Source organism: Camelus dromedarius, chromosome 22, assembly GCF_036321535.1.
Source record: "Camelus dromedarius isolate mCamDro1 chromosome 22, mCamDro1.pat, whole genome shotgun sequence".
Lineage (NCBI taxonomy): Eukaryota > Metazoa > Chordata > Mammalia > Artiodactyla > Camelidae > Camelus > Camelus dromedarius.
In genome coordinates, this window is record NC_087457.1 from 18,781,855 (window position 1) to 18,790,432 (window position 8,578).

An 8,578-nucleotide genomic window follows, 5' to 3' on the forward strand; every position below is an offset into this window, starting at 1 on the left:
TTAAGTTTAAAATTGCATTAGGCATTCAAATATGGACAGTTGGGTATGCAAGTCTGGAGTTTAGGGGAGAGGTCAGAGTAAAGGTATTCACAAGGGAGTCATCAGCACAGAAACAATTTTTTAAATCATAAAACTAGATGAGATCATCAAATGAATCACTATAGCTAGAGGATAAGTCCAAGGACTGAGCCTTGAGGCATTCCAGTTCCACCGCTGGGAAGGAGCAGCCAATGGAGTAAGAGTAAAGCTAGTAGAATGCAGTATCCGGGAAACCAATGAAGAAAGTGATTCAGAGCAGTATAGTAGATTAAATTATAGACCCCAGTTCTTCACCCCTCCCTCTGTCCATGCTCTATGCCATATGACTGTGTAAGTACTCCCATTACAGATAGAGCATATTCACCAGCCCTTTGATTTTGGGCTTACAGGCATGATTTTCTTTGGCTAACAGAATGGTGGTGGAGGTGCCAGTTCTGAGTCTAGATTTCAGAGGCATCCTGTGTTTGCACTTGCCCTCTTACAGCCTATCATCAACAGAAGAGTAACATTACCTCGTTAGCATGCTGGTCCAAGAAAGATTAGAGGCTTATGGAACAGATCTGAACCCATCCTGCTGTTTGGAGCCCACCCAGCTCAGCTGAGCCAAGCCTAGGTCAGAAGACCCCACAGATGAATGAGCAAAAATGTTCTAAACTACTGAGTTTGGGGCAGTTTGTTACACAGCACTCTTTGTTGTTGTTTTATTGAAGTATAGTTGGTTTACAGTGTTTCAGGTGTACAGCAAGGTGATTCAGATATATGTATATATACACATGTAGATATATATATTCTTTTTCAGATTATTTTCCATTATAGGTTATCACAAGATATAGTTCCCTGTACTATAAAATAGATCCCTGTTTATCTACACAGCACTCTTGCAGCAATAGTTGACTGATAACCAGGAAAACAAGGAGTTGGTAAACTGTATCAAATACTACTGATAGGACAAGTGAGATCAGGATTGAAAACTGACCATTAGATTTAAATCATGGAAGTCACTGGTGCTCTGAAGAGCAGTTTTGTTGAAGTGTTGATGTGATAGCTTGAATGGAGAAGGTTCAATAGAGTGTGGGAAAAGAGGAATTGAAGAAAAATAGTAAAGACAATTTTAAAAATAAACTTTAGTGCAACAGAATGAAGGGAATAAACTAGCAACTGGTGGGAGGAGGAATGCCAAGAGAGGGCTTTTTTATGGACGTACTTTTATTTTCTGTATTTGTTTTTCTACTTTATCATGTTTTTACAAATGCATAGATACTATTTATATCATTTTTATAGCATAAGTTTGCAAATGTTTTCAGATATTCCATTAAAGTAGTTAATATATCATTGTGACTCACTCTACCCAATTTCAAACATTTAGAATATCATATTTGCTAACACCTTCTTTTTTTTAATAATATCTCTATTGAGATACACATCACATACATTCAATTCACCCATTAAAAGTGTTTTTAGTAAACTCAGGGTTGTGTGACCACTGCCACAATCCATTTGAGAACACTTCAAGCACCCCAAAAGAAACTCATACCCATTATCAGTCACTTAAGAGAAGAGTTTTCAAGATGGAAAGAATAAATGCACGTATTTATGCTAATGAGAAGAGTCTAGTAGAAGCAGGGAAATTCATGATGTAGTAGATAGTGGGGAGAATTTCTGGGGCAATGTCCTTAAGTAGGTAAAAGGGCTGAAATCTAGAGGACAATAACTGACATTTCATTCTTAGCATCAGAGTAAAAGGCAGAGCATATGGGCACAGATGCAATAAATGGCTATATATGGTGGTGGGAGATTGAGAAAGACTCTTGATTGCTTCTTCTTTCTCAGTGAAATAGAAAGCAGAGAAAAAAGACTGCCTTTCTTAGCTTCTCCCTGCATCTCATTGGACCCAACTGGGTCACATGCCCATTTCTAAATTAATCCCTGTTGCCAGGAGAACTCCATGCACTGATTGACTTGGGCTTGTGCTCCTGAATCAACCAACCCTAAAGCAATTGGGCTTGAACTAATCATGACCCCGTCCAGGGATCAATTCCACAAATGACATGGCTAATGTAGAATGGGGGATGGTGGAATGGATTCTGCGGGGCCACGGAAACGTCCTCCTCACTTTTCACAATCACAAGTCATAGCACAGGCTGACCTCAAAGCCCTCAGCAGAGTTTATTGGTTTCCTATGGCAGCTGTAATACATTTCCACAAGCTTAGTGGCTTAAAACAACACAAATTTATTCTCCTAGAGTTCTTGGGGGAGATGTTTGCAATCCATTTCACTGGGCTAAAATCAAGGAGTTGATAGGGTTGGTTTCTTCTGGGGGCTCTGAGGGCAGAATGTTTGCTTGACTTTTTCAGCTTCTAGTACCTCACTCTATTCTTTGACTTGTGACCCTCTTCATCTCCAAAGCACATCACTCCAATCTCTGCTTCCATCATCACATCACCTTTATCTGGCTATGACTCCTCTTGCTTCACTCTTAAAAGGACTGTTGTGATTACATCAGACCCACACAGATAATCCAAGGTAATCTCCCCATCTCAAAAGCCCTAATTTAGTCATATCTACAAAGTCTCTTTTGCCATGTCAAGGTAACATTCATGGGTTCTGGATCTAGGATGTGGAAGTACCTGGGGAGCCATTATTCAGCCTACTACAATGAGAATGCCAAAGCGCCCCTCATAACAAGGAGGGAGAGGCCTAAGGGGCAGACTTGCGTTTATTTACCCCATGGAAGGAGCAGAAAACTACAAAGCATGTATTTAGTCAAAGAACTGTGATGGGGTTAGTACTGTCCTACCTCAGGGGCATGTCAGCTTTCCTAGTCTCATGTGATTATTTAGTCTGCAGAGATCTAGATTGCCTTTCTTTTCCAGAAGACATCACACTGGCCCATCACACTGAGGATAGTATGCTGATTGGGCCTAGTGAGCAAGAGATAGCAACGACTGTAGGTTTATTAATAAGACATCTGCATGTCAGAGGATAGGAAATAAATCCAAAATTCAGGGGCCTTGCACCTCAGTGAAATTTCTGGGGCATCCCTTCTAAGGTGGAGGATAAGTTGTTGCATCTGGCCCTCTTACAATCAAACAAGAGGCATAACACCTGGTAGGTCTCTTTGGCTTTTGGGGGAGACATATTCCCCAAAGTGTATGACTCCAGCCTGTTTACTGAGTGACACCCAAAGCTGCTGGTTTTGAATCAGGTCCAGAACAAGAGAGGGCACTGCAAAAAGTCCAGGCCACTGTGCAAGCTGCTCTACCCCTTGGGCCACAGGAGCTAGCAGATCCAATGGTGGCAAGGACAGATAAGGACACTGGAGTCTTTGGCAGTCCCTATATGTGAATCACAGCACAGACCCTTAGGGTTTTGGAGCGAAGTCCTACCATCCTTTGTGGATAATTATTCTCCTTTTGAGAAACTTGCTTGCTACTGGGTCTTAGTAGTGACTGAACGCTTATGTATAACTCACCAAGTTACCACATGGCCTCAGCTGCCTGTCATGAACTGAATGTTGTCTGACCCACGGAGCCATAAAGTTGGGTGTGCACAGGATACTCCATCATCGAATGGAACTAGCATATAGGAGATCAGGCTTAGGCAGGCCCTGAAGGCACAAGTAAGTTACACAAGGAAACGGCCAAGTGCCCGTGGCTTCCACTCATACATTATTTCCTCTCAGCCCACATTTATGGCCTTGTGGAGAGTTTTCTAAAATCTGTTGACTAATGAAGAGAAAATGTGTGCCTGATTTACAGATGGTTCTGTACCACAATATGCAGGAGTACTGCAACCCCTGCTGGGACATCCCTAAAGGACAGTGCTACAGGGAAATCCTTCAATTAAGCAAAACTTTGAGGAGTGCACCTGCCTGTTCATGGCCAGACATGCAATTACATACCAGTTCATGGACTGTGGCCAATGGTTTGGCTGGATAGGTAGGAACTTGGAAAGAATATGAATGGAAAATTGTGACAAGGAAGTCTTGAGAAGAGGTATATAAATAGATATATAAATATAAAGTCTCTAAATGGGTAAAAAAAAAAAGTGAAGATACTTGTGTCCCACATGAATACTTACAACTAGTGGAATTTTAATAATCAAGTGGTTGGGATGACACGCTCTGTGGATACCAGTCAGCCTTTTCCTCTAGCCACACCAGCTATCATCCAATGAACCTATGAACAAAGTGGCCAGGATAGTAGGGATGGAGGTGTTGCCTCGGCTCAGTAACATAGACTTCCATTCACCAATGCTGACCTGGCTATAGTCACTGCTGAGCGCCCAGTATGTCAACAGCAGACACCAAAACCAAGTCCCCAATATGGCACCAATCTAGGGTGATCAGCCAACTACCCAATGGCAGATTGATTACACTGGGCCACTTCCATCAGGGAATGGGCAGTGTTTTATTCTTACTGAAATAGGTACTTACTCTAGGTATGAATTTGCCTTCCCTGCATGCACTGCTTCTTCCAAAATTGCCATCTGTGGACTCACAGAATGCTTCATCCACTGTCATAGTATGAACATTTCTTCTGCTCATGGAACTCATTTTGCATCAAATGAAGTGTGGTAATAGGCCCACACTCATGGAATTCACTGGTCTTACCATGTTCCCCATTGTCCCAAAACAGGTGGTTTGATAGAACAGTGGATTGGCCTTTCGAAGGGAGTCAAGTATATCACAAGCTAGGTGGCAATACTGCAGGGCTGGGGCAGTGATCTCTGGTAGGATGTATATGCTCTAATGCAATGTCCAGTATATGGTGCTGTTTCTCCCATAGTCAGGATTCATGAATCCAGGAATCACGGGCTAAAAATTAAAGTGGTACCACTCACTGTCATGCCTAGTGACTCGCTACCAAAATGTTTACTTCCTGTCCCTGTGACCTTATGCTCTGCTAGTCTAGAAGTCCTAGTTCCAAATCAAGGAATACTTCCACCAGGAAATACATTAATGATTTCATTGAACTGGAAGTTAAGCCTGCCACCCGGCCACTTTGGACTCCTCATGCCTCTGCATTAACAGGCAAAGAAGAGAGTTACTATACTGGCTGGGGTGACTGATCTTGATTACCAAAGGGAAATTGGGCTGCTACTATAAAAGAGAGATAAGGAAGTGTATGTCTGGAGTACACCGGATCCGACTACTGTGCCTGTGGTTAAAGCCAGCAGTGTTCTTTCTCTAGAGATAGAATTTGGCCTCTTTCTTCAAATTGTTCTGTTGAAATATGCACTAAGTTAAAGTAATTATGATCACAATTGCTGTTGCTACAATGAGGCTTCTCCCTCTGACAAGAGATTCTGTCCTTTCAAAAATTCAGAGTTCTGTAAGGAGTCTTAGAGATCAATTTTTACACTGCTTTCTTTTATTCCTTTTTTGACTGTTCTGTATCTACCTGTATCCTCTTACACTTAGGGTTGAAAACCTCAAGAAGATTTGGTCTTCTCATTTGGGTTCTGGAGTTTGTAATCAGTCTATGATAGATCTCCCATAATGCACCCAGATTCTAGAGAATCCAGCATAAGCAGGGCTGATGTTCAGCTGAAAAGCAGAAGTAGGGCTGCACTGATTGTTTTTGACCAACATCTATCTGACTGGTTGGTGGCTAGGCCATACATTGTAAAGTATTTTGAATATCACCCCTTCATATGGGTCCTCACATGCAGAGGGTTGCAGATATGTACAACTCTACTATGTTGAAAGTGTCGTGGAATCACACCTTCAATAATAGTAGTTCTGTCATTTTGTACAACACTGAAAATGTCACAGACATCCAACAGATACCAACCCGCCACTTAGGTGCAGTGTGTATTCATGAAGTACCACCAGTGATTAACCAACATCTTGTTATAAATGGTGAATGGTATTAATGGCATTAAAATCATTGAAGGAGCTTCCCCTTGGGCTCCTAGAGTGCTTCTAGAGGCAGACAGAATGTAGCATAGTTTCACTCTGTGAGCAGGGTGCTCAGAATCATACCCCAATCTCCCTTGGGAGAGCTCCACGCCAACCCAAGGGCACCCAAGGAGAAGTTCTTGTAACACCAGTAATCTGTATCTTTACGGAATGTCATCTCAGCACCTAACTTGGACAGAGTATTTGAACATAAGTTATAGCATTGCCATTTGGATTTGCATCTCAAGTGCACTTACACTTCAAAAAGGGATCTATTCTATTATCACAGAATTTTTTTTTATTGAATTTCCTTTCTAGTTTTTTAGAAAAAAAAGCAGAGAAAGAAAATGGATAAAATGTGACTAATGTGGGTAATTATCTTTACAATTCTCTCCAATACAGTACTCTCAGATTCTTTTTGTCGTTTTTCTTTTGGCTGAGAAACAAATCTCTTCAGCAATTTGAACTTATAGAAAATCTTTAGACTTCAACCAACACTTTCTAAAGAGCGAGAGCATCCTTATGGCTTTTGTCAAGCAAACTAAGAGGTGTTCAACTTTTATTATACAGAGCTTTTATTGATTTGGCTGGCTTAGTATCTTAAGGCTTGATTAACATTGGAAACTCATAATTATCACTACTCAGACCTGGAGAAGTAAAGGAGACTCAGAGTCAGCTCCCAAGGGTGGTCATCATCAGAGCAGGGGGAGCTGCTCCAAAGTGACAGAGATGTGGATTAACTACAGGGAACCCAGTGGCTCTTGGTCACTATGGAAGATACTCAGGGTGCTTATTGGGCATGTGAAATCAAAGCAGGTATAAGTAATCAGAAAATAAGAGTTTACTGAAAGAACTTCTTTCACAGGTATACTGCTGTAATAAAATAAGAATTATATTCATAGCATCCATTTATCAAGTACATACAATGTTTCTCAAAGTGTCGCTAACAAATGGAGCCTACACAGCCCCCATGGAGCGCCCTTAGATCCCACTGCCCTCAGTTCATCTGACTTGATAGTCTGTGCTTTTCCTATATTATTTATTTTACTTTCCTTATAATTCCTGGCTTCTAAAGTGCCCGAGGTATTCAGATACCACTGAATCAGCTGCAGAGACTCTTCCCCACTATGATTTATTACAAGTAGGTACCACAGGAAACAAGTGTGCATAAGAGGATAGTTGGGGAAAAACCTTGCCAACAACCATCACTTCCCTTTTGTAACAAAAGCCTTGGCCTTACCCATCTGCAACAGTAAAATATGGTCACATATTTATACTCCAATTTATACCCTTTCATTTGCCAAATGATTAAGAAGTCCAGACTTTTCCTGGGTTTCTCCTCTCCAAATATTCTCTAGAACCCCCAGGGTTGCTTATAACTGTTAATGAATCAGTTCTTCCTGCCTGCTGCTGCCTGCTGGAAGAGTGAGAACGCAGGAATGTTAAGATCAGACTCCACTGTCCTTTGATGCTAAGAAGGCTTAGTCTATTTGTCTTGGATGTCTCCAGCTGTATGGCCTCACACCTTATATAAGTGGAGTTATATAGCACTTGTCCTTTCATGTGTGGTTATGTCATTTAGCAAAATATGTTCAAGGTTCATGCATGTTGTAGCATGTATCAGAATTTAATTTTTTAAGGCTAAATAATATTCCATTGTAGGTATATACCACATTTTATTTATTCATTCATCTGTTGATGGACATTTCGGTCATTCTTACTTTTTGGCTACTGTGGATAATGCTGCTGTGAACATGGGGTACAAGTATCTGTTTGAGTTCCTGCTTTCAATTTCTTTTGATATATACCTCGAAGTGGAATTGCTGCATTATACGGTAATTCTGTTTAACTTTGTGAGGAACTGCTGTATCATTTTCCACAGTGTCTACTCCATTTTATATTCCTACCAGAGTTCCAATTTATCAATATCCTCACTAATACTTGCTATTTTTAAAAAATATATAATTTCCATTTCCATTCTAATGGGTGGGAAGTGATATTTCATTGTGTTTTTGATTTGCATTACCTTGACAGCTAACGTTCCCTGGGTCCCAAGCCTTTTGATGGTGGGGCTCTTGGTTAGGAATGCCTGCAGCACTCACAGGGCACGCATTACTCCTAGCGAGCTCCTCAGACAGTTCCCCAGTTGGGCCTCTGTTTCCAGCTAAGGCAGCTCTTGTGGTTCTTGCTATGATCGCAGGACATACTTCAGCAAAAAACATCAGGGAATTTCTAAGGAACATACTTTTAACTCACAAGTCCTGGAGGGTATACAGCACACTCAAGGGCCACAGTGAGGTCGTGGGCAAAGAAAAGAGAGGGCTCAGATCCTGGGCTCTGCCTTTGTTAGGATGAGAGAATGAGGGGTCTAGAGTTTCTTGGGTTCGCTTTTTATGGCTAATTGAAAGTGTAACACAGGAGGAATCATAGCTCCTGAAGGGAGAAGCTAGGTCACTCAAGGGGCTAACTCAATCAGTTATCTTGATTGCCCTGGGCTTTCCAAAAGGGGACTTTGAGGTGGGGACAGCCTAGTTCCTTATCTGGCTGTTTTGCTACTACCTGTGTCATACAACTGGCAATATGTTTACTAGGATAGATGCTTTTTTAAATAGATGCCTCTGGCAATTGAAAACTTA